Source organism: Rhineura floridana, chromosome 6 (assembly GCF_030035675.1).
Source record: "Rhineura floridana isolate rRhiFlo1 chromosome 6, rRhiFlo1.hap2, whole genome shotgun sequence".
Classification (NCBI taxonomy): domain Eukaryota; kingdom Metazoa; phylum Chordata; class Lepidosauria; order Squamata; family Rhineuridae; genus Rhineura; species Rhineura floridana.
In genome coordinates this window covers 79,033,630-79,059,112 of record NC_084485.1, presented here as the reverse complement: position 1 = coordinate 79,059,112, position 25,483 = coordinate 79,033,630, and the positions used below count along the sequence as shown (strand labels likewise).

Here is a 25,483-nt window from a genome sequence, read left to right as displayed (position 1 = left end):
ATTAGTGTTCTTTTCTCCATAACTTAAATCTGAGTGATTCTGAGAGTGGGACCTTGGACCTTGCCTTTTCCCACCTCACTCCCTCCTCCCTGACCCCTGAAATGATACCTCAGCTTCACTCTCAGTATCGGCTTTTGCACATGAATAGCTGCAGAAAAATATAGCTGTGGGACAGTTTATTCATTTGAAACTCATAATTTTCAGATCATACATGCAATAACAGTGTTTCTACCTGCAAGCTCTTTCAAGACATCAGACAGGTTTTATAAGGACACAATCGGTATTGCTATTATTAGCTCAAACACATTGCTATGAAATTAAGATGAACTTTGAGTAAGCTGATTAGATGAACAATGACATTACTTGCTGTTTAAAGGCATAATTATTCTAGACTGCCTTTGGTGGTCCAGCTTGGTTGTTTGCCCTGTCAAAAATACTGTAGCATTCTCTTACGAACACAGCTCCTAGGATCCAGAGGTCCCCAGATGTGTTTTCGAAACCACAAGTGCAATCTCCTTGTGTCACCTAGAGGGGGAAAAAAGGATAGCCATCCGATGTGGGTGATTCTACATAAATATCATCCAAGAAATTAATTTGGGTAAAAAAGCATGGGGTACTATTCCAATATAAAAAAGGAGGAAGCAGTACCAGATTTAGACACAAGATGAGTAAGCTACTATTTAGGGCCTCAGATTATTTGGGGGGGGCAATAAGACAATGGCAGGGTCGAACATTTAAGCCCTTCTACCCCTGTGCCATTGTTCTGTTTTGCCTTGAAGTTACTCCGCACTAGCTTCATGTTAAAAAATATGTATCAATGACACAATGGCCAGCTGTGAAAGACAACCATCACATCTACTTTGGCCTGGAGTTGTCTTTGCAATGAATGCTACAGCCTCTTACAGGCCTAAACTATAGAACTATCTCATCTGGAAAGTCCCTTTGTCAGACTGAATATTTAATTTATTAATAGGCAAAAAACTCTTGCAGTTTAAGAACGTACCTATAGCCAACAAATATTTCTATCAAACTTTAAAAAGCAAGGGAATTGGGCAGATATAGTGAATGCACCAGGGGAGCAGGAGACCCGACCTCCTCTCTGAGATATTGGAAAGCCCTACAAACTGGTAAAAATGCAAACACAATTTGGGTTGGTCTTTCACAGTCCAATCCACTTGCTGTGTAGCTTGGAAGAATTTGGTAACATGCCCCTCTGGGAGGGAGAAGGAAGGGGGAGGAGAGGGGCAGGAGGGTGGGGATAGGAGGGAGGGGGAGGGTAGGTTTGATCATTTGTATGCTTAGTGAGTTCAGTGGGATTTACGACTGTGCATTCATGCTTAGGATAGGTGAAACTGACCTGGGGAGGGGCAGGAAGTGGGGAGGAGGAGGAATGGGGAGGAGGAGTAGGAGTAGGGAGAGGGGAGGAGAATGGGTCAGTGGGCACTGAAGAAAAGCCCCTTTCCAAAGGAAAACATGGTTAGTATCATTATTTTGGGGCTTTTCCCCACCGTTTTATTCTACAGCAGACATGTGTAGCCTCCCACCCAAATTTAAACCAAAGCTGTCTGTGACCACATCCACACCAGATATTTATTCTACTTTAAATAGTCATGGCTTTTCCCAAGAATCCTGGGAAGTGTCATTTGTGAAGGGTGCTGAGAGTTGTTAGGAGATGCCCTATTCCCCTCACAGAGCTACAATCCCCAGAAGAGTGGCTGACTGTTAAACCACTCTGGCCACTGGAGCTCTGTCAAGGGAATAGGAGTCTCCTAACAACCCTCAGCACGCTCCACAAACTACACTTCCCAGGATTTTTTGGGGGAAGCCATGACTGTTTAAAGTGGAATAAATGTCTGGTGTGGGTGTAGCCCCCTGATTAGTCACATCAAACAGTTGTTAGTCTGGCTTTTAGAACACTGACAGCTGGTTCTTATTGAGCATGCCTGCACTATCATAGACTCCAATGTTAAACTTCTTAATTAAAAATCAGCCATGCATTATTTTAACTTTTAAACTGCAGATGATGAAGGTCAGAGTATGGGGTCAGTAACAGGATTACAGGTACTCTGTAAACATGGCTGATTTTTAATTAATTTCAACATATTATGAGACCACTGACAGAAAAAAGTCCAACATGTATTGCCATGAAAACACAGAGGGTTGTTAAACAAGCGTTTCTGAGTTCAGGACTATGTTTTGTAAGATTTTGTTTTGAAATGAGTCTATGGGAAGAGCAGAATGGCATGGGGGGTATTTCAATTTAACATGGTGGAATGTGAAAAATCTATGCTGGATATAGTATACAGCCACTCTCGTGTCTGTATAATAAAGTCTTAAACTAGGGTTGTATGTTCAGCAGAATAAAATGGGAGCATTCTGAAACATGACCCTCTGCCTACAAGTGTGAAGTACCTGGTGCTGTCCATTCAGTCACCTCAGCATTCTATTGCCTCATTCTGCTGAATGTAGCAGACTAGGCCTAGATAATAGTTTCTAGCAGCCCCTCTGTGGTGATGGATATGGGTTAAATAGCACTCGATATGATCAATTTAAATTTATGCTTACTTTCCTATTTTTATTTATAGAAAGTTACTTAAACTAGGCTTCAGGTACAGAAAAAAACAGTTGCCAAAAATTGCTGACCACAGTGACCAGTTCACACTTCTTGAGCTTTAAAACCATTATTGGAAACCTAAGATGTGCAAAACACAGTCCAATTGTGTAGTGACCTGGGATAAGAGTTTGAAAGCCACGTTCTTGGTTGAAACAACTATAAAAATAACAAACAAAAACCTTTAGTGCATGACAACTTCAGAACCACAAATCCCTCTCAATACAATATACTGATGCTTTAGTTCTCTATTTAGCTAAGTCCTGCTCAGTGCAACAATTTTGCCCAGGTGGCACAATGATATTATGCCAGGCTAGCCCAAGGCTGCCTGAGATGAAAGACAAGATGGTACCCTTCCCCCATTTCATGTATAGAAGTCAACCAGACTGGCAGTTGACTCTTATTTCAACACTGGCGATAGGACTATGTCTTCCACTGCACCTGAGGGCAGCAGGCAGGTTTGGGTTACAGGGCAGGCTGTGTGGCATGCATAGCTATGTTCTCCAAACTGCTACTGCCACCTGAAGTAGGTGCTCACTCTGCCTGATGGCAGGATTGGCCCTGTGTGATGCTGCTATGATGACTCTGCCCAGCAGGCTCCCTGTTCCCTCTCCCTTTCTGCCTGTTGCAGCTCAGGTTTCCTTCAGGCCACCCCTTCAATGTACTCTGGAAACAAGGAACATTAGGCAGCAAGAAATGTTTTCCCCAATCCATATCCCATTCAGCTGCACTGCTCACAGTCTATAGGCCAAACTTCAGCCTCAGACCACAGCTTCCTTATCAGGGAGATTAGCTCCCGTCTCAATAAATCCACTCTAAAAGATTCCAGACACCCCTCTCTCTTCTCCATCATTTTTAAGTGTCAACCTCTGTTCCTCAACCATTCTAAACCCCCTGACAACTGTTGCCTAGACGTACACATTCTGTTTTGAGCCCTCCTTCCTTTTACCCCATTGCATGGGATTTAGAAGGTATCTTCTTAATATGGTTAAAAACAAGGCGTGCATCTTCTTGTCATAAATTTATCAGCCAGCAAAAGCAGCACAACTAATCATGGAAAAGGGTAGCTGAATTATGATTCATCATAACATGGAAATAGGCAGTCTCCCTCAACATACAGTTCGATTTGCAGTTGTGGGAAGCTGTGGACAGTTTCCTCACCATGTTTCCTGTCACAGATCTTCCTCAGAAATGCATAGTTATAGTCAAGCATATCAGCCATCATCAATGACAGATGTCCTTATTGCTTCTGTAATGGTCAAACAATTCTGCACAGCCAAATGCAGGTCTGTGCTGACCAGAAAAGCACCCAGCCATGTTACAGTACGACTTGTCTAGAGGACTTAAATTATTTCACAAAAGGAGGGAGTTGTAGAAATGTCCTTAATTTTCAGGCAGTGTACATCACTGGGGAATCCCCCTCATTTGATAACTATGCCAAAATTACCTTGGCCTGTGATTTAAACCGTGTAGAAGTGGTATATAGGTGAAACTCTTTTAAATGTCTATCGTATATTGTTTGTTTGCTGCAAATTGCAGATGGGAAGAGTGCTATTGTACTCATGTGCTGCTTGTGGGATTCCCATGGGCACATCGTTGGCTATTGTGAAAACAGGATGTTGAACTAGATGGGCTTTCAGCCCAATTCAGCAAGCTCTTCTTATATACTTTTTATACACTTGGGAAACCAGATGAACTTATGTCTTAATTTTAATGGCAGATTCAAACCAGAAGATCTCAGGAAATACAGCCAGGTTCTTTGCTGTAGCCATCAAAACTAGATCACAATTAAAAGGAAAATTAGTCCTGAGTCAAAATGGGCTATATTTTGGACTGTTTCTGATTTTTTCTAGATTTTGTTCTACACTATTTGTATGTATGAATATTGTGGGATGGGGGGTTACCCCCACCAAGCTTCTCTTGATGACCCTACACTGTATTTAATATTTGTGGTCTGTAGACCAAATAGACTGAGCCTGAATATTAATTATGGGAAGTATAGACAAGCTTGGAAAAGTTACTTTTTTGAACTACAACTCCCATCAGCCCAATCCAGTAGCTATGCTGGCTGGGGCTGATGGGAGTTGTAGTTCAAAAAAGTAACTTTTCCAAGCTCTGGTAATGTAAAACTTATTCCAAACATCTGCTCTCAGCTTTTCCTAGTGCCTATATGCTTTAACTCTGAGTCACAGGCATAAAACAAACTATTCAATACCTCAGTGCAAACAAGAAGACCATGAGGACTGTACTCAGCTGCCTTATTCTGGGTGAGTGGGAAACTGCTAGGAGAAGAAAGCCAATGTCAACAAGGGGAAATAGCCCAGAGGCAGGGCAAATGCATCTTTCACACATAGCGTGGAAATGGGCATGAGCCTACGGATTGCACATACCTCCCAACCAACAACTATGTTTGTGTAAAGTAGTGCTGATCTGAAATTTCTCAGAAAACGTTCATGAGGTCCTTCTGCAATGTTGGGGAATTCTTTTCCTCCCCTGGAAAATATTTGGCAAAATGGCCTCCCCAGTTTTGCCATTTCTGAATTTTGGGCACAATTATGGATCCATTTTTAAATATTATCTAATATTATTTGAATGCTGTTGAAGAACACAGTGTGCTTCGCCATGACTCCTTCCAGATCTCCTATCTTAACTCATTGCTTCCTTTATCTTTTAAGAACTTTTCTATACCGCTTAATCAAAAGATCTTTAACTGGTGTGCAGTAAAATAATTATCAATAATATACAAATAAAAATCAACAGTTTATAAACAAGTATTCATAACTGAATTATGAGGCCAGATAAGCTACCAACATGAATTAACAATAGAATTTAATTTAGCATTAAGCAAGCTAAACTTTCTCAGAAAAGAATTTTCTGACAATTTTAAAAAACTGAACTGTTGGAGAATTTTAGTCCTCCCCTGGAAAATATTCAGCACAATTCTACCCACCTCCCTCCCATTCACTACTGACAAATAGCATGGGGTGTTTGGGAGGAGATTTTCACTCCGCCCTAGTGCTAAGAGATGGGTCAGAATGAGTACAGGGAGGAAGGTGAGCAAACTCAGGAAAATTGCATATACATTTGCATGTGTGGATGCTCAGAACATAAGAACATCTGAACATAAGAAGAGTCTACTGGACCAGGCCAATGACCCATCTAGGCCAGCATCCTGTTCTCACAGTGGCCAACCAGGTGCGCATGGGAAATCCATAAGCAGGACCTGAGTGCAAAGAGCACTCCTGAAGTTTCCAGTAACTGGTCTTTGGAAGCATACTGCCTCCGGCTATGGAGGCAGACAGAGCATACCCATCATGGTTAGTAGCCACTGATAGCCTTTTCCTCCAGGTGACCTGTCCCTTTTTATACAGACAAGTGCATGTGCATGGAACCCTGAGCCTCACTACCCACCTTCACTGTGTCTGTCTGGGCTAGTATAGAGAGAGCAAATGGCTGAACCAGCCTTTTGTGTAGTGATGGTATCCATGTAAGGATGTCAGATTCAGTAGGGGATAAGATTCATCTACCTTGAATAACTGTGTAATTTCCTTTTTCCTAATCCTTCCCCTGTCCATCACAGTGCTCTTTTGCAGATTGTTGCTGGGCTATTTGAAATGGGTTAAAATAAAGATAAAAGAAGTGAAGTGGGGTTTTTGTAATATTAAATATGGCACAGCTGACTGCTAAACAAATTGTTGATATGGTACAATAAAATACTAATTATCAGGTTAGGGACTTTCCAGGAGATTATCCAGACTGCCACACCAAGATATTGATTACAGACCAAGCAGGTGATTTGCTGCTGAGACGAGGTTTTGAACTGGATCCAAACGCACATGGTATAGGATTATTCCTTTATAAATTGTATGGACTTTTGATGTTTGTATTAGGCTAGCCTCTGACTATAATTGTGTCTGATGCAGGCACCATGAACTAGGAACTCCAGAGCCACTGTTCACATGCAGCACTCTGTACATGGGCAGAGGCTATGGACTCCACAGGGACAGGAAACTGACATTTATTTGGGGGGCAGTGAGATCTTTACACTCCTGTATGCTTAAGTTCTGTAAGGGCTGTGCACCAGATTCATCGGAGACCCTAGCCAAATCAGGCCTATTTGGAGGGAGTCAGGTGCTGGACAAGGTGGATTCTCACAGCCACAGACTGCTACAGGTTGGGTTGGATGACCCAGAGCAATCCGTGGCTGTCAGGGGGCGGGGCATCAGGTAAGAAGGAGAGCCAAGGCAGGAAAACCCTGAGAAAAGGCCAAGACCTACCTCAAATTTGGGAGAAGGAAGGCCCAGCTTCCTGCCTGCCTGACACTCGCCTGCCTGCCTGCCTGCCTGCTGCCTCCCTCCTGCACCAATCCCTCTGCTGAGGGGGTGATTTTGTGGGTGATGCTCCACAAGCGGCTTTCCTAAAGGAGAGTCACTTGCGGAGCATCCCTTGTGCAGATTTGCCCCCTCCACCCAACAGCTGTGTGATTCTGCAGCATGCGGGTGATGCTCTGCTAGCAGCTTTTGTTTAGGAAAGCCATTTGCAGCGCATCACCATCAGCTGTTCGGCAAAGGGGTCAATTCTGCAGGATGCTGCAATGCCTCCCCCCCCCACAGGATCATTGCCTCCGCTGAGGTAATGATCCTGTGAAGGGAGGGGAGGCATCACCCTGCAGAATTGATGTCTTGGTTGGGAGAGGGGGGAAGGAGATACCAGGTCTCCTCCCCCTGGCCCGTCTCCTGGCTATATGTTTAATTAGGAATTTCAAACCCTAATAAATCATTAGCCCCGCCCCCAAACTTATTTGGTATTGGATCTGGGGCAGGGAGAGGGTGGTCCCCAGGTCAACCCAGAGCAGGTCAGCCTGATGCCCCCCTCCGATCAAAGCCCCTGGGCAGATTGGGGGGGCTCTGCACAGCCTTAGTAATTGTATTTCTACCCACATTGGGATTTGATTAAAAGGAAACAGAGGTTGTTCCTGTCTTCTTAAGCTGAAAATGGAAGGAAATTTAAATTCTTTTTCTGATGGATTTCTTTGGAAGAAACCCAGCTGATGATGGTATTTTAACTAATTTGGTGGCAGGAACAAATATATTTGGCAATTGCAACATGTTTTCTGAATGGATTTGGAGAAAGCCAAATTCACATTTAATACTGTTGTGAATTGATACTTTTTATGAGGTGTGCTAATTGTTCATCCTTTTCAGCCAAAGCAAGCCATGACCGTCAAAGAAGGTTCTTTTGTTGTGAAGCTACAAAATGTTTCACTTAAGTGTTTTTCTTATTGGTAATCAAAAGAGGGTTTTTCTCTCATTCTCTTTTAAAGAAAGGTTTGATTTTTGGAGCTCCTTTTTCTTTTGGTGTTTTACCTTCAACTTTTAATTTTTTATTTTAATTAGGCAGAAGTTCAAGTCTGCAAATTCTCTAAAAGTGAGTGTATTACTGGCAAAGCTGTTGCCATAGTTTTGGTTTGAGGGTCAGCTCATTGATATGAAAGATTTGATCTCACATGTAATTGAATGAATGAATGAATGAAGTTTATTACAGTCACATGACCAGCATATCCAAGAGCATTTTACAATTAATATAAAAATATAAAAATATAAAATCTTAATTTACAAATTCCATCATTCAATATAAAAAAGACATCCCCCCTTTAATATTCAGCAACATCTCTTATAATCAATTAAACTTGACTTTAGGTCAAAGGGATCACTAAATGATTGTCTGTGATAAATGTTCTAGGGTTATCTTAATTCCTTTTTATTTTAAAAAATTAGTAGTGAGTGTTAATTTTAGATCTTCTCTCTGATATAGCTGCTAGAGTAAATTTTGCTACTGCTAATGTTGTCTCGGCGTTATAATCTCCTAATAAATAATTCAATTGGGCGGATTCAGATTTTAGAGCATATGGTGCTAAGAGTGGCAAGATTAGTTGTAGTCTCTTTTGGTCGTAAAAAGAGCACCTTAAGAGCACATGGGCATTTGATTCCACCTCCCTTTTTCCACAGGGGCAGAGTCGTTCTGCATATGGTATTTTGTTGTATCGGCCCTCAAGTAGGGCAGAGGGAAGAATATTCAATCTAACTAAAGTAAAAGCTTTCCTATATTTAGCCATACACAGGTTTGATAAATATGACATTGGTATAAAGAAGTTTACATTATGTCTATATCTTTTTGCTTGTGCGATATGATGTTGATGATCAATATCTCTTAATCATTGTTTTACATTTAAGCGGGCAGATTCTATTCCCATCTGCATAATAGATTGCATGGAGAAACCTAGGTATTGTAATTTATTTTGAATTAAAATGTTCCAAGTTGATTTAAAATTGTCATTAAGGATGAGTGGAGCTAATCCTTGTGGTTCTAGAGCCAGTTTTAACCAATAATTAATTCTCAGTGTCCAAATAATTGACTCTATTGATTGTAGACCTGTTTCAAGTTGGATTACGCAATTTGGGACACAGGATGGTATTGCCATACTTGTCCGTATGAAAGAGGTCATAACGGCTTCTTGGTCATTAAATTTATCCTCTGTTGTTACTTGCATGCCATAGGTTAGTTGAGGGATAATTTTCGCTTTGAACACTTTAATGGCAGGAGCAATCAGTTGTCCTCCATTAGAGTAATGGAAAGATATCAGCGATTTTGATGTTTTTCTTGCATTCAACAATATCAATTTTATATGATGGCGATGGCTACCTAAAGATTGGAAGGTAAAGCCTAAATATTTAAATGATTTAACCTGCTCTATTGGCTTACCATCTAGTAGCCACTGATGTTTCAATCTTTTTTTACTAAATACCATTACCTTAGTTTTTTGATAATTTATCTCTAAGACCTCAGTATGGCAGTATTGGGCTAATCCTCCTAATAACCTCTTTAATCCAACCGATGTTCTTGATAACAGAGCCAGATCATCTGCATATAAAAGGGCATTTCTAGGGGTATTGGCCAGCATTGGCGAATGGATAGCATAAAGAGCTAGGTTCTTTATAACATCATTAATGTATAGGTTAAATAACAAGGGCGATAAAATACATCCTTGTCTCATCCCTTTAGTAGTTAATATGGGGTTAGTTAGATGTCCTTGAGTGTTACATCTAACTTGGAGCGTTGTATTTCTATATACGCCTTGCATTAATTATATTAAACATCTATCCAATCCTAAATTGTATAACTTAGACCACAGCTGAGCTCTAGATATCGAGTCAAATGCAGCTTTCAGATCTATATATGCTACATAAAGAAAACCTCCCTTCCTCTGTGCATATTTAGAAATAATATGTTGCAATACTAATATATGATCTATTACAGATCTTTTTGGGCGAAAACCTGCCTGTTCTGGGGCCAATAAATCTACCTGCTCTAACCATGCAATTAATTTGTTATGTAAGTGAGCCGCATATATTTTGCTTATTACATTTAAAAGACTTATTGGTCTATAATTTGTTGGATCTGACCTAGAGCCTTTTTTAAAAATGGGGATAACCGTTGCCATTCCCCAGTCTTCCGGAATGGTCATAGTAGAATCAATGTGTGAGAATAATGCTGCCAACACCGGTGCCCACCAGTTAGCATTTGCTTTAAATACTTCTGGGGGGATATTGTCTGGGCCGGGGGCTTTGTTAGATTTAAGGTTACCAATCAAACTTAAAATTTCCTCACACGTTACTGGTGGCCATTCTGGTAGATCATTTAAAATTGTATACTCATAAACTCCTATATCAGCTGATCCATTAAACAAATTACCATAATACTTTTCCCAAACTTTAGAGGAAATATTACAGTTAGGATAGGAATATGATTTTGGCCAATCATATGTAATTAAGCGCCAGAAAAGGTTCGAATTTTTTAGCTTTGCTGCATTCTGGAGGCGAAGCCAAATTTCAGTTCTTTCAGCTCCTTTTTTATTTTTAATTACTTGTTTGTATTTTTTTCTTTATTAAGCCATATTTTTGCAGGGCTTCTTGAGAGCCTGACAACCTATACAATTGGTAACTTTCCCTTAATTGTTTTTTGATCTTAATACAGTCCTGATCGAACCATGATTTTGATTTCTGTAATCCCTCTTTTGGAGTTTTGTTGGAATACTCATATAGTGTCGATTGTAGAAGCATAATTAATTTCTGGAATTTATTCAAAGAATCTGCTGAATAGGGATAGATTAATATATCTTGGTGTTATATAAACTCTATTAATTTGTTCTTCTATTTTGGGAATCCATCTGATTCTAGCTGAATGCATAAGGATATCCTCATCTGGGAATGATTTTTTGTTTAAATGTATAGATTTCTTCATGCAATTTAATACTATACTAATTGGGAAATGATCACTCTCCGTACGACTAATAACAGCATAGTTAGATATCATAAAGAACAATTCATTTGAAATAAAACCTAAATCAATAAGGGATGCTCCTGAGTGAGAAACAAAAGTGAATTCACCCTCTAAATCTCCCGGGGATCGGCCGTTCAATAAGGTGAGATTTAGTTTAGATGTTAGTTTAGTTATGAGAAGACCTGCATAATTTATTCCCGAATCTTTCGAGCATCTTGGAGGGAAGTTCATGTTCTCCTCAGAAATTAAATGCTGCTGTGAATATTTAGAATATAATGCTTCATCAGAGGAGACTCGCCTCGCATTGAAATCTCCTAATAATATAACCGGAATATCCGGATAAGTTGTTATCAAATTAGTGAGAAATGATTCCAGCTTAGCAAAATAATTACTAATAATATCTTTAGAACGACCCGGGGGTAAATAAACATTGATAAAAATTATTGAAAAATGAGGGAATTCTAGCATTAAAGCAATAGCCAGATCTTGGAGTGAATTCAATAATTTGATATTAGCTGTTAAGGAGGTCGAGACTGATATAGAAATCCCCCCCATGGGTCGCCCTCCCTTTAAACTAACAGAGGCTTGGATGTCAAATGTTGAGTATCCTTCCATATGTAATTTATCTTTATGCCAAGTTTCTTGGAACAGGATTATGTCAAAGGAATGTAAGAATGATTTAAGGTCACAGTCTTTTACTTTGCTCTGCCATCCCGCAATGTTCCATGAGATTATTTTAAGTTGATCTGATGGAGAGGATGTTTGCAGTCAATGAGGTGAGTAATGAGAAGTGTGATTTCTGTCGAGTTGTTTCCTATTGGAGTGAGTGTTTAAGGAAGAGGCATTCAATTTTTTCTTCTCATCTTGTTCAGAGGACTTTAGCAGAGGATTAGAGTCCACAAAATCTTCAATGTCATTCATAGGAGTCGTTTGTACTTTTTGACTATATGATGACTCTGATTCCTGTATTTCGTTTGAAGTAATTGTATGTGTTATTATCATTCTTTCCTCAATAGCTACAATTAAAGCTCTGAGGCGGGCAATCATCTTTTCACATTCCTTTGTATCTTGCTCAGTGCATAGATCAACAAGCATCTGTTCTTCTGGTACAATTGATGAAACTAAAGAGTTTTCAGCCAATTCGTACTTATCTATATTAACTTGTATTTGTCCTATGGAATTTTCCATAGGATCCTGTGTCTCATTTGAACTTGTAATCGATAATGTCTTTATATTAGTTTGCATAGAACCTGTTTCGTTAGATGTAATATAAGTTGGCAATTTCAATGGAAGTGCAACATTCTCAAATAGTCTTGATACCTGGATATTTTGGGAAAGAAGGGATGATCTTTTATCATATATTAAGTTTGCAATAGCAGGGCTTCGAAAGCTAATCACTGTTCTAGCCTTTCTGTAGTTATGGAATAAATATTGAATCGATAGGATTCCATCTATATCTAGAGGTCCTGATTCAGAAGCTTTAATTATTTTCCAGAGATGAAGCCTTCGTTGGGGCAAACTTAATAATCCTCTAGGTTTTGGATAATTTATGAACACTAACGTGCTCGTGTTTAAAACTAATTTCCATGTTTTCTCTTTTGGGTCTAATTTCTCAGTGGGTAGAGTCCCAGGAGTGGCGGTATGGTCAGAGATCTGATCCATCCTAGACACATCCTCTAGGTCCTCGGCTAATTTCTCCTCAACAGTTCCTTCCTTGATACCGATGGGATTAGGAGGGGTAGCATTTAGTATAGGTAAGTTTTGTTCAAGATCAGATTTGCAACTGCGTTTCTTATGCTTCCTATTCCTTCTTTTCTTTCTCGGTTGTTGCTGTGAGGTGTCTAGGAGCGTATACAATTTCTTAAAATTCAATGAAGTATGATCTTTTACTTTGGTGTTCTTAATGTTCTTACTTTTCTTACCTCTAAGTACCTTCTGATTCTTTGTTTTATTTTCCTTTATTAATAATGCAGAGTTTATCCGAGTTGTTTGCGAAAACTGAGATTTCATTATTGGTTTTTTATCTCCGCTAGTATTGGAGCTTTTCGTATTTGTAATTAATTCCGTTAAAATTGTCAGCAAAGGGATAGCTTCTTCTATAAATTTGGAGATTTGTGATAGAGAAGCTGTAACCATTAATGGCCAGGTCCCCTCTTTAGTACTTTTATCATCGAGTATCTGAATCTCTGTTTTCCCCCCATTATCTATTGATGTTTCTATATGTAGATCTTCATCTTCCTGTATATGCAGGTCAAGCAGTAATAGCTAGGGTCCATGGATACCCAGCTAGCACCATAGGAATATTCTTGCTGCTTCACCTAACTGAACACCTCATGAATAGCAGCTGGAGTAACTGGTGGGAACTGGAAACACCTGAGGGTGTATTGGTATTCTTAAGGTGAGTTTTCCTGTTTCCTATTAGCAAAAACATGACTATATTACTGCCCCTGATGATATTAGAAAGGGGCACTATTCTATGATGCCAGGAATGTTTAGTGACACTGAGAGATTTAACTCCATTCTAACACTGGAGAAACCCTGCAGGCAGTGCAGTGGCCTATCTGTTTCATTCCCAGCACCTGCTATTCAAGCATTTAACACTTGCTGTGGGTGAAGCTGGGATCTGCAAGATCCAAATAAAACAGAGTTACAAGGCTAGTCTGTTTAAAACACTGAGAAGCAACAAGGCTATCCCAAATGGCAGGAGGGTGCACCTCCCATGCAGAATGTACAGCTTAACTAACAACTGTTTGTGTTTTCAACAGGTTTTCAGAGTGGGTGGCGGAACTTCTACTTAAGCTTCATTTATAACGTTTTACAGTGTCTAAATGAAGGGCTTATGGTGAAAAGCATAATGTAACGAATGAATCTAGTAGTCACCGTTGTTGCTTTAATCATTTTGCTTGTAATGTACTGCTATCTATGATAGGGTTGCCAGGTTCATGGCCTGAGACTGATCCTGTATCTTTAGGAGAAGAGAAAGTCAGCCAAGTGCAGGTGTTCTTGCCACACTATAATGGGAAAAACCACAAGGTGGAATTCTCCCTTCCCCCTGCACAACTTTTAAAGATACAGAAGAGCTCTGGGAGTCCGGACCTGGTAACCAAGTGTTTTTTTGTATCTTCCAGAATTCCACCTTGTGGTTTTTCCCATTATAGTGTTGTAAGAACACCTGCACTTGGCTGACTTTCTCTTCTCCTAAAGATACAGGATCAGTCTCAGGCCATGAACCTGGCAACCCTAATCTATGGAGAGCCAACCTTGTTTTCCCTGCTTCCAGCATAGACAGTACATACAGCAAGGTAGAGAAGAGTGTGACCCTGAAATGAGTCCATTTAAAACAGCATTGTGTAGTGGTTAGAGTGTTGGACTATGACCTGGGAGACCAGGGTTTGAATCCCCACACAGCCATGAAGCTCACTGGGTGACACAAGTAATTTGTAGAATTTTCCAGAGGCAGCATTGGTGGAATCTTTCAAGAAGTTGGGAGTGGTGTTTATAAATGGTCCATGTTGTTCATATGTCTGGAAGTTTTCTGTCATTAGATACTAAATTGTGGAGATGGCAAAACATACTGGTTTTTGTTCCTGTGGTTTCTTTGTAACTCTTTTACATAGTCAAGCTTCAAGGTATGCAGAATGAATGCTTGTTTTGTGAAACTTACTAATTAGCCAAGGTCATGGCAGCTAGTTGTTAATAATAATAATGAAATAGCAAGTGTGGGAACATGAATGGAATTTCTCTCTAGGTAGCAGGCCTTAAAGACCATGGGAGAACACTGGCTATGTGCATGGAGGTCAGAGTGTTGACAAAGGCAAAGAGTGTTCATGAACATTTAATATCAACTATAAAGCAACTAGGGATGGGTGAGAATTTTTATTCCGTTTGCATTTCAAGCAGAATTGATCAAATTCACAATTTCCAAATCAATATGAGAACCAAAACACAGCCATCGTTTCAAATTTGCGTTTATTAGAATTTTAAGATGCAGTTTGCCAACTAAATGACATTTACAAAAATGCATATATTAGGGGAAAGTGCATGAAAATGAATACATGAGTAAAAAGGCATGAAATGAGGAGAAATGGCTTGCAAAAATGTGTACCTTTGTCAAAACTACATGCAAATATGTGTTTATTTGGAGAAATCTGCACTAAAATGGTGGAGAACTTTCATGACGATTTTTTTTTTTTAAATTGCAGATCGCTGTAGAAATGTAGAGAACTGAATTTAACATTGGAAAAATGAGAAACTGAGAGAACCAAAACAGACCGATCTTGCCATCCCTAAAAGCAACTAAGCATTAATCTGGGCCCCTCAGGCAAGGACAGAATGTTCCACAGTCTGTAGGCCTAACCCGTTACACTATGTAGGCACCAGTGCCACTAAATTGGTGTGGATGAAATGTGTAATGCAGCATTGTTGACACATTCATTATATTGTTGCCATAAATTGATCATGGGAGAAAGTGGGGCCTAGTGAAGACATCAAAGAGGTGTAAAACCTCTCCAAACTGAGAAGCAAGTTGGAGCTCTACAACCACAGCTTCTGTCGGGGACAGCGAGCATGCCACTATTGCCCAGTCTCTCCAAGACATTACAGCCTACCTGGCCAGTCGTGTTTGCGTGAAAGTGAGTATGTATGATCAGGAATATTGGGTAATTAGCCTGCATTACTTGCCTTTCTGTGTGCCTCACAAGAGCACCCTTAGTTGTGTGTTAATTGGGTATCTTTCAATAAATCTTTAAAAGTCATATATTGGTGTGTTTATTAGACTCCTCTGCGCAAAGGCCCCATGCCCTGGTCTGATCAGCTAGTGCTTTCAGTTCATTCATTCGTTTGTCTGTCCATCCATCTTTAATTTATATCCCCCCAGCAGCAGCCCATTAATTAATTAGCTAATTTCCCGTGCCCATTTTCAGATAGCAAAAATGGAACCATGCTGGTGATTTTCTGGGGGGGGGGGCTTCCATAGCAATAGTGGCACTCCTCCAGACAATTACCAGCTGCTGACTAATTTCCTCTCCTACCCCCCTGCAAAAGTAACATCTCTGATTAATGCTCCATCGTCACTGAGCGAGGTTTCCTTGTTCAGCAGCATCCCCTTTTCATCACTGTCAATTTCTTATGAAAAGAATCCTGATGCAATTGCATGTATGATTGCATCAAGGCTTCCCCCCCCCCCAGGGTTTTATCAGTATGCACTGGCAAGGTGTTGTGGGGGACGGGGCCACTGAGCCGAAGGAACTGAAAGCTGTGGCAAAGAATGCATGTACTGTGCTCTGTATTCTTTCGAAATCAGAATAAACGTATGGTGAACTCCTAATACACAAGTTCCAAAAACAAGAACAGGTAATATGCAACTGCAAGTTCCAGAGAGAAATTCAGATGGAGAGAATTAAGGCAGGCGTCACTCACCCTATCTCCTTGGTTGAAGCCCATGAACAAAGTTTCATTCCTCTTTCTTTCCTTCTATCTCTCCTGAGTAGTCCACTATATCCACTTTCCTCTTCTCCCAGGCATTTTAGCATGTGTTTTTAAATTTTTTAAATTGTGCTTTTAAATTGTTTTGTGTTTTAAAATTTGTATATTTGTTTTTAATGTTTTTAATTGCTGTAAACTGCCTAGAGAGCTTTGGCTATGGGACAGTATATAAATGTAATAAATACATAAATAATAAATATATATAATGTGCAGCTCTGATATCTCATAGTATATATGTACTAGGGAGGGCTGTCATATAAACCTCTCTTGCTCAGTTGGACTCAGCTTTAAAAAATGGCAAGAATTGCTTCTTCTCCATAGGAACCTGGCTAAAAATGCATTCTATGAAGTGTGGCCAGCAGAAAGTGGCACACGGCTCTCTCCACAGCTTCCTGTCAGCTGCACTTCCTGGCAAGACCCAGGAACATAAGCAGCTACTCACTCCTGAAAATTTTGGAAATATTTGCCCCCCTGCTCCAACAAAGCAGGAGAAAATCGGCTTTTTCCCCATCATCATCATCACTGTTTATTTGTATGCTGCCTTTCTATAGCAATCTATGCTCAACGGGGCTCACAACATGAAAAAAAAGTTACACAATTCACTGTTAGAAAATAAATTTAAATAGTCAATAAGTTAACAAAAACATCTTAAGAAACTTACAATAAATTAGTACACCCTTGTAATTCCTAATAAGATCCAACAATAAAATACAGAAGCATAATCCCAATAACAGCAAAACAAAAAACTAACCAGCAGAATTAAATTTTTACCCAAACAGAAGCCCCTAAACAACACCCCACAGTCAAGATAGTCTCTGGCATCTTCTGGTAGTGATACCTTTTATAGCTGCAGTCCATCAAGGCCCAACCTTCCAGGCCAGGTGGAAAGAGGCCAGCAAGCAGGGAGAGGGTCTTACAGTCAAGGTGGTCTCTTCCCCCCCCAAGGGAGAATATCTTTGGGAAACTGGGGGTGAAGGGAAAGAGAAGGGATTTAGAACAGCGTTAAAGGCTTTGCATGCTCTACGTGCCATAGATTTCATATTGGAGAACAAGTTTAATCTATATAATATCTAATACATCATCTTACTGAAGCAATTTCTATCTGCTCTATATTACAAATTGAAATGGGTTTGCAATTGGTTTAGTGGTAATTTCTTGCCTCAAAGAATTCTCCCCCTTCTTCATAAGTGATTCCTAGTCCCTTCATAAAAATGCAGTTTGACAATTAAAAAGGCTTGAAGCTCTTTTAAATATGTTGTGTATATTGTTTGTTATTTATATAGTGCCTTCAGTTGCTAGAAACTGCAGTTGGGGAGAGACCTGTTGCACTCAGGTTCTGCTTGCGGCATTCACACTGGCATCTGGTTGGCTACTGTGAAAACAGGCTGCTGAATTATATTGGCCTTTGGTCTAATCTAAAAGGCTCTTCTTATGTTCCTATGTACTTTCTTTACACTTGGGAAACTCAGATGAATTTTACATCTTAATTTTAACAGCAGATTCCAACTGTAAGATTACAGAAAATATGAACAAGTTCTTTGCTGTAGCCATCAAAACTAGATCATAATTATTAAAGGGAAAATTAGTTCTGAGTCAACACTGGCTGTATTTTTAACTGTTTCTGATTGTTTCTTGATTTTGTTCTATACCATTTGCATACATGTATATTAAGGATGAGATCCGTTGGCCAGTGCTGCTTCAAAAGCTACTGATTCCAGATTATCCTTTTTCTGCTATCCATTGCTTTTGGTGGTCTGCTTTTTTTCTCCCCAAAATATTGTTAATATCAATATTTTGAAAGAAAATATAAATATTTTGAAAAGAAATATCAATAAAGGAAAGTGGCTTCACCTCCTCCTCCTCTGCTGTGACTAGGCTTGGCTTGCTTTCTCCCCACTTAGACTTGGATTATTTGAAAGGGCGTGGCACAGAGACAGCGGGAGAGAGAAACCTGTACTCCTGTGTTGTACTGGTCTGTGAGCAAAATCAATAGAACAATATATCTGAGGGAATGTTTGAGGGGGGAAATCTGGTGTAGTGCTGGGGGAAAGCCACTGAAGTTCAGAGCAAACAGGATCATTCTGTGGGCCGTTGAAAAATCTGGTGCTAAATCTGAATTCAGTGGAATTCTCAGCCATCTCTAATGTATATTGTGGGGTGGGGATACAGGAACCCCTGAACTCCAGTACTTTTGATTCCTATTATATCTGATTGAATTCTGCAGGAGAATTACGGGTAGCAATATAAGAATTATGGGTATAGCAAAAGAGCCTGCAAGAGAAAATTTTAAAATCCTTTATTTTGCAGATATGCTGCTTCAAGACCTGAAAATATCAGAGGACCAGTCCCAGGCTAGAGCAAATTAGTCGTCCTGTTGTTGCTAAGGAAGCTGAGAGAGTGGGAAAACACTGCTTAAGAGAATGAAGAGCTGTTCAAGTGGTGGTCTTGAGAAAGACAGTCTTGAAAAAGAGGAAATGTTTCATATCAAAGCGGCTCAAACCAAGGAAAATTGAGCAACAACTCTGTATAACCACAGAGGATCTTCAGTTAATGGTTTTGGGTCAGAATTATTTAGGGGACAAGAACAGAGACATAGGGTCCCATACTGACCACAAGGACAAGTAAGTGACATCTCACCTGGATATGAGTAAGAAATCCACACAAGAACAGGAAGCACACAAGAATAGGGATGATCTCATAGGGAGGTCCAGGTGACACAATATTTGTGCTGGACCAGTAAGGTAGCTAGAAGCTTACCTCATTGGTGACGCTATAGTGAGCTTGGCAAGGGCAAATATAAAAGATATTTCATCAGGTGCAATTGGGATCTTCCTACAGATTCTAATTCTGATGAGAGGTCCCAACAACAGGGATATAAAAATGTCTTCACTTCATGTGGGGTCCTGTGACACTCTGAGTTGCTTAACTGAGTATGTATATTGATTAATTGCTATTAACCTTTAAGCCTTCTAATTCTGGACTATTCTTTATTACATTTAACTCTTTCTAGTAACCTGTTTCCAGTGTCTGTAAGTTCTGTCCAGCTGACTAGCCCACCCTCACGAATCTAGGCTATCGAATAGTTCCAAGGACTATCCGCAGTCAGATGTTATAACTGAATTGAGATCACGCCTTCAGAGAAATTAGACCTACATTAAAATCCTTCACTATGGCAAGCTAAGCCTGTGAATGAGGGGGATTGGCTAAAGCTTGGGGCATTGATACCAGATGTTCCTTTTCTTAATAAGAAAAAGGAGAACCCTGAGTTCACTTTCTGCTCTCAGTGAGCAAATCTAAAATAGAAACCAGTTGAGACAGTAGATGCTAGATAGCTAACCTTGTGTTAAAATATTTTAGTAGATACATTTTGCTGTATATAGTGCTACATTAGAGTATATGAAAATAACCATACAACTGTAGGAAAAATGAAAGGGAAGGTTTTGGCACAAGAGTTAGATTCACCATTAATTACGTATCTTAAATCAAAAGGAGAGACCCATGGACAGGCTGTGGGGTTTGGATGGCAAGATGCATTCCTGACATTTCGGGAACATTTTGATAAATTTAGGAAAGGCAAACCAAAACGAAGTAGTAATAACATTAAAATGTCTGCATAATGGGGATTAAATCATGTATCAATGGCTGAGCTGAGAAAGTAAAAGAGGAAAAGACTCCTATAGAAAAAGAGAAACAGGTTTGGATAGAGCAAGAAAAACACCTGATCGGTATTCTGGAGCCAGTTAAAACATAGAATCAACAATTTGCTTGTCAGTTTACAGATTACAAAAGGATGAGGAGCTGGATCTCAGATGCACAAGTCATGGAAATGAAAAACAGTTCAAGGAAGTTATAAAAAGTTAATTAGGCTCAGACACTGCATTAATAATGATGTCAAAGTTAAAACGAGAGAGAGCAATCACTGCAGATCATTCTAAGTGTCAGCAAACTATCCAGTGGTTAAAAGATATAATCAGACTTAAATCAACTGTGATAGCCACAATAGACGTGGAATGCTCCACAACTCCTGCATTGAAATTTCTCATCGATGACTCTCTGATTCAATGGCCTCCTTAAGAGATTGATGAATATGACAAAATGGATTCTATATTTGAAGAAGATAAAAAAGACCATCTTTTAGAAATGCAGAAATAAAATCTGGAAAATAAAACTGTCCATTACTAAGCAATATAATATAAAAGCATCCAAAGAAACAGATCCCAACATGACCTAAGATCCCAGGGGCTAACTGTACAGATGGCTGAGGAAGAGATTATTAGAATAAAACCCTTCTTCTTAACTGAAGGCCTAGCTATAGCAAAAATCCTTAGGATCCCTTAATGAAGAAAATAGTGTCCCATGGTTGGCTAGCAGCATCAGAATTTGGCAAATTCATTCTCTGTAACAGATTTAACTAATCTAACCATAGAATGTGCAAAGAAAGATCCAGGCTCTGCTGCTGGGAATCAGGAAATGTGTAGCAATTTTGATGGGAAATGTTGAATTGTGGACATTTATATAAGATCCAGCCATAGCCAGGGCAAACCACAAATGAACATGTAGATTTAAAACAGGCAGCAGACATTTTTACTGATATGGCACAATTTAACAGTGATAAAGATTGGAATTTTGACGATAGGTTAATCAGAGTGCTAATAGATGGATATTTATCACCAGTGCAATTGTTTGCTAGATTTAAATTAGAAGAAGCAGGTGAGGATGTTCTGAATGAATATTCAATTTTTGAAATCACAGGAAAGGCCAGGCAAGCAAAAAAAACCTCGCTACTAAATTGGGATGTGTAGAAATTACACAGGAAAAAGAAATAATGGACTCCATCCATTTGTTACCATTGGTAAAAGGTAAACCTAAAGACTTGCCAAAATACAATTTAAATAACATCCCAGAAGCATATAAAGATCAAATAAAGAACAGGTTTGAGGCTTTAAACTTAGTTGACAGAGAACCAGAAGAACTATGGAATGAAGTCAGAGACGTTATCAGAGAAGAATGCAAAAAGACAATACCTCTAGCTAAAAAGAGAGAAAGATCCCATTGGATGACTGAAGAAACTCTTCAAATGGTTAAAGAGAGAAGGAAAGCGAAAGCAAAAGCAAAAGGCGACAGAAACACAGTCAGAACCCTAAATGCAACAATACAGTGACAGTACGTAGGGACAAAGAGAACTATTACAATAGTTACTGTATAGAAATAGAAGAGGACAACAAAAAGGGTAGAACAAGAGCCCTGTTCCAAAAGATTAGAGAAATGAAAGGGAAATTTAAACCACGAGTATGGATGTTGAATAATCCACAGGGGAACACACTGACTGACTGAGATGAAATAAAAGGAAGATGGAAGCAATACACTGAAGAACTCTACAAAAGAGATGCCAGGATGGCAGATTCATTCATGGAGGAACCATATGATGAAGAACCAGAAATTTTAGAATGCGAGGTGAAAGCTGCTCTTAAAATACTTGGAAGAAACAAATCACCGGGAATAGATGGCATACCAATAGAGTTGCTACAAGCTACTGAGACTGAATCAGTCCAAATTTTGAGTAAAATCTGTCAAGAAATATGGAAAACTAAACAATGGCCCACAGACTGGAAGCATTCCATATACATCCCAATTCCAAAGAAAGGGGATCCCAGGGAATGCAGTAATTATCGAACTATTGCTTTAATATCCCATGTAAATAAAGTAATGCTAAAGATCCTACATCAAAGGCTCTTACGATATATGGAGCGAGAAATGCCAGATGTCCAAGCTGGATTTAGAAAGGGAAGAGGTACCAGAGATCATATCGCAAACATACGTTGGATAATGGAACGGACCAAGGAATTTCAGAAGAAAATCACTCTGTGCTTTAGAGATTACAGCAAAGCCTTTGACTGTGTAGATTATGAAAAACTATGGCATGCTTTAAAAGAAATGGGGGTGCCACAGCACCTGATTGCCCTGATGTACAACCTATACTCTGCACAAGAGGCTACTGTAAGGACAGAATATGGAGAAACTGATTGGTTCCCAATCAGAAAGGGTGTGAGACAGGGGTGTATTTTATCACCCTGTTTATTTAATCTGTACGCAGAACATATAATACAGAAAGCAGGATTGGACCAAGAAGAAGGAGGTGTGAAAACTGGAGGGAGAAATATAAATAATTTAAGATATGCAGACGATACCATACTACTAGCAGAAACCAGTAATGATTTGAAACGAATGCTGATGAAAGTTAAAGAAGAAAGCACAAAAGCAGGACTACAGCTGAACGTCAAAAAGACTAAAGTAATGACAACAGAAGATTTATGCAACTTTACAGTTGACAATGAGAACACTGAATTTGTCAAGGATTATCAGTACCTTGGCACAGTCATTAACCAAAATGGAGTCAATAGCCAAGAAATCAGAAGAAGGCTAGGATTGGGGAGGCAGCTGTGAGAGAACGAGAAAAGGTCCTCAAACGGAAAGATGTATCACTGAACACTAAAGTCAGGATCATTCAGACCATGGTATTTCCGATCTCTATGTATGGATGTAAAAGTTGGACAGTGAAAAAAGCTGATAAGAGAAAAATCAACTCGTCTGAAATGTGGTGTTGGAGAAGAGCTTTGCATATACCATGGACTGCAAAAAAGACCAATAATTGGGTGTTAGAACAAATTAAACCAGAACTGTCACAGAAGCTAAAATGATGAAACTGAGGTTATCATACTTTGGACACATCATGAGAAGACATGATTCATTAGAAAAGATAATAATGCTTGGAAAAACAGAAGGGAGTAGAAAAAGAGGAAGGCCAAACAAGAGATGGATTGATTCCATAAAGGAAGCCACAGACCTGAACTTACAAGATCTGAACAGGGTGGTTCATGACAGATGCTCTTGGAGGTCACTGATTCATAGGGTTGCCATAAGTCGTAATCGACTTGGAGGCACATAACAACAACAAAGACTTGAAATGGGAAAATTGCAATAAGCTGTAATGCCCCAGAGGAAATGTTTCTACACAATCTTATGGATGGAAGAAACCAGGGAAAGACCCAAGAAACAGGTTTACAGGGCAGACAAATGAATTTAAATCAAGATAAGACTCAAACCCAAGGTAAAAATAAAAAAAGGCAAGACTTTCTCAGTCCAATATCAGTTCTGGACATTTAAAAAACATTTAGAAGTGAAAATGTCTGAAATGGATGAAAAATCTACCTCTTTCCTCTTACACAAACTATTTCAGTTGTTAAGACTAGTCAAACTGCAGATACTATTTACTATGGAGACCAGAGTGTTAGAATCTCAGGTATTTCAGGTGCCCACTTTGAGAATTATTTAAAGATTTGATCCTTGGGAGGCAGGTAGTTTTTCTGGAAGTAGATCTTTGGAAAGGTTTAAGAATATATTTGATGCCTATAGATCTTATGGAAGGCCAAAGCAGTTGAGAAACAGGTGAAGGGTGCAGCATTGTGGGGTTTGTGCCAGGCAGGGAAGAATTATCATCATCACTGTTTATTTGTATGCTGCCTTTCCACAACAATTTATACACAAGGTGGCTCACAACATGAACAGAAAAAAAGTTACACAACTCACTGTAAGAAATAAATTCAAATGGTCAGTAAGTTAACAAAAACATCATAAAATACAATAAATTGATACATCCTTATAATTGCTAATCTGGAAGAATCTGGAAACTGAATTGGAAAAGAAAAAGGAAAACAACATGTGGAGCAAAGGATGGGAAAAGGGATTCCATGATACCTAGGAGAAGCAGGGGGCAGAAAGGAAGGCCAGGTGGGCATATTCAGAGGTCAGGAACAGGAATAGAAGGAAGAGAGAGAGGTTTGCACTTTATTGGTTTCTAGGATGTAGATAGAGATCTATGCAGGATACAAATCATAAATGGTTTTGTGATATTTCCAAGGTTGTTTATTTGAAAGGGTGTGAGTCACAGATAAATTGTTAGTGCTACTGATGTTGCTATTGACTGAGTTGTAGTTTTTGAAACAGTAAGGATGAATGCAGCATGTGGCCCCAAAAGGACGAATGGCGACTTACTGTGAGATTGATGCTACTTGCATGCCTGTTTAATTTGCATGATTCACATGACGTTGCAGGCAAGGAGAAGCTATAATGAAGGTCTCCCCTTTAAATCCGTATCAACCCAATTTGCTGATAATGTGAAAAGTGGCTTAACCAGCCACTTTCACCTCACTCTGTCCTCCAGCATCAGAGTTCTGTTTGATTTCTTCACTCACACCCCTCTCTAATCAGTTTTGTGTCAATTGCACCCCAGGCTCTCCAGCTTCAGCCAAGGTGTACAACTCACAAGAAACAACCATCCCCATCTGTTGCCTACTTCACTCACTCCCCCCTCTAATCAGTTTCATGTCAATTGCACTCCAAGGCTTCAGCAGGGAGAGGTGTGCAACTGACAAAAAATCCCATCCCCTTCTTCCTTAGCAATAGCAGTACTCTGGAGGGAGTAAACATCCTTCCCAGAGGAACACCAACTAGTGTGAATGGAAAACACTGGATTTGAAGGTAGGCAGTGTGAACCTTGTAAATCTATTGCAATGGCAAAAGCTGTGTCTTTAATACGAAGTTCAGTTCCCATGTGAAAGAGCCCAGTATGATTGGTTTAGAAGGGTATGTAACAATATTCAGTACTACGGGTTGCTTTGGACCCACTTGATATACTCAGCACACATGCTGATTGAAAGAATAAATAATTGGGTTTATTTCCACTTTTTAAATGATTCTGCTATAATTGTTTGTTATCTGAGGTTTAAAATGAGGAACTGCACTTATCTTGATGGCCCTACACTGTATTTAGTATTTATGGACTGTAGACCAAATAGACTGAACTTGAATATTAATTATGAGAAGTGAGAAGTAATATAATAACTTATCAAAAAATCTGCTTTCAGCTTTTCCTAGTGCCTATATGCTTTAACTATGAGTCACAGGCATAAAATAAACCATCCATTACCTCAGTGCAAACAGGACCATGAGGGCTGCACTCAGCTGCCTTATTCTGGGTGGGTAGGTAAA

The 25,483-nt window shown here is 39.5% G+C and overlaps 1 long non-coding RNA gene across 1 annotated transcript; it reads right to left on the bottom strand.

The window, feature by feature from the left end:
- Window positions 1–275: 275 nt before the first annotated feature.
- On the bottom strand, window positions 276–25,483 carry LOC133386698 (uncharacterized). Its single transcript, XR_009763241.1, has 3 exons — window positions 25,422–25,483; window positions 17,274–17,399; window positions 276–525 (listed from the first exon to the last, which is right to left on the bottom strand). It is a non-coding gene; the product is annotated as an uncharacterized LOC133386698 (long non-coding RNA).